Source organism: Pimephales promelas, chromosome 2 (genome assembly GCF_988280905.1).
Source record: "Pimephales promelas chromosome 2, fPimPro1.hap1.1, whole genome shotgun sequence".
Classification (NCBI taxonomy): Eukaryota; Metazoa; Chordata; class Actinopteri; order Cypriniformes; family Leuciscidae; genus Pimephales; species Pimephales promelas.
Window position 1 is genome coordinate 50,480,692 of NC_142770.1, and position 2,219 is coordinate 50,482,910.

Genomic DNA, 2,219 nt, shown 5'->3' on the forward strand with positions numbered 1-2,219 from the left:
GGGGCCCAGAGACACCGGACTCGGGTCAAGTGTGGCGTCCCGGCGGGCCCCTCGCAAAGAGCCCGCCCCCGAGCTCCGGGGCCCCCGGGTCCCGGAGAAAAGGGGCCCGACGTGTCGGGGGGGCGCCCGGGAAGGAAAGGTCCCAGGGGCCCGGGGGAGGCGGGTTCCGAGGGCCCGTGGGGAGCCCCCGACACCCGAAAGGGCGAGCCGCTGGGACCTCCCCTCTCCGAGATACGGGCCGTTTTCTCCGAAAGTCGCCCGCGCGTAACGGGGCCCATCTCGGGACCGGGAGGTCCCAGCGGCTCGCGGCGGCGGGTGCGGGGCCCGCTCTCGGGGACCTTGCTCCTCCCGCCGTCCCGAGCCACGGGGACCTTCCGGTCCCGAGATACGGCCACTTCCTGTCCAGCTTTGACCGGGTGTAACTCGAAAAGTAAGCCGAGTTGGGGCTCCACACTCGGGGCTATTGGGGGCCTCTGGGAGGGCCCCACACGCCGGGTGTATGGGGCCCCAACTCGGCTTGGTTCCGGAGATATGGCCCTTTAAAGTTTCAACTTTGACCGGCTGTAACTCGAAAAGTGAGCCGAGTTGGGGCTCCACACTCGGGGGTATTGGGGGCCTCTAGGAGGGCCCCCCACGCCGGGTGTATGGGGCCCCAACTCGGCTTGGTTCCGGAGATATGGCCCTTTAAAGTTTCAACTTTGACCGGCTGTAACTCGAAAAGTGAGCCGAGTTGGGGCTCCACACTCGGGGGTATTGGGGGCCTCTAGGAGGGCCCCCCACGCCGGGTGTATGGGGCCCCAACTCGGCTTGGTTCCGGAGATATGGCCCTTTAAAGTTTCAACTTTGACCGGCTGTAACTCGAAAAGTAAGCCGAGTTGGGGCTCCACACTCGGGGGTATTGGGGGCCTCTAGGAGGGCCCCCCACGCCGGGTGTATGGGGCCCCAACTCGGCTTGGTTCCGGAGATATGGCCCTTTAAAGTTTCAACTTTGACCGGCTGTAACTCGAAAAGTAAGCCGAGTTGGGGCTCCACACTCGGGGGTATTGGGGGCCTCTAGGAGGGCCCCCCACGCCGGGTGTATGGGGCCCCAACTCGGCTTGGTTCCGGAGATATGGCCCTTTAAAGTTTCAACTTTGACCGGCTGTAACTCGAAAAGTAAGCCGAGTTGGGGCTCCACACTCGGGGGTATTGGGGGCCTCTAGGAGGGCCCCCCACGCCGGGTGTATGGGGCCCCAACTCGGCTTGGTTCCGGAGATATGCCCGTTTGAAGTTGCAACTTCTACCCAGTCTAATAATCCCAAAATAATAATTAAATAAAAAAAAAAATAATAATAAAAATAAAAATAAGCCGAGTTGGGGCTCCACACTCTGGGCCTGGGGGGCACCACTAGGAGATCCCCCTGTGCCCAGAGCGTGGAGCCCCGAATCGGCTTTCCACACCACTCACACCGGTTTCTGACTACCTTAAGAGAGTCATTGTTAGTCGCGCAGTTTACCCGACTCTGGGAACCGGGGCTTTGGGCTTGGGGGAGACCCACCGCTCGCCCCCTAACACGTCGGGGGGGACCAGGGGGCACCCGCCTGGACCCCCTCAGCCCCACTTCGGAGAACCAGAACGCTGGCCAGGGACCCCCACGGCGGTTGAAGTTTGAACTTCTACCCGGTGCATCCCGAAAAATTGAAAAAATAAAATAAAATAAGATAATAATAATAATAATAATAATAATTTTAAAAAAAATAAGCCGAGTTGGGGCTCCACACTCTGGGCCTGGGGTGGACCACTAGGAGATCCCCCTGTGCCCAGAGCGTGGAGCCCCAACTCGGCTTTCCACACCACTCACACCGGTTCCTGCCTACCTTAAGAGAGTCAAAGTTACTCCCGCAGTTTACCCGACTCTGGGAACCGGGGCTTTGGGCTTGGGGGAGACCCACCGCTCGCCCCCTAACACGTCGGGGGGACCAGGGGGCACCCGCCTGGACCACCTCCTGCCCGACTCGGAGAACCAGAGCTCTGGCCAGGGGACCCCCACGGCGGTTGAAGTTTGAACTTCTACCCGGTGCATCCCGAAAAATTGAAAAAATAAAATAAAATAAGATAAAAAAAAAAATAATAATAATAATAATAATTTTAAAAAAAAAATAAGCCGAGTTGGGGCTCCACACTCTGGGCCTGGGGTGGACCACTAGGAGATCCACCTGTGCCCAGAACATGGAGCCCC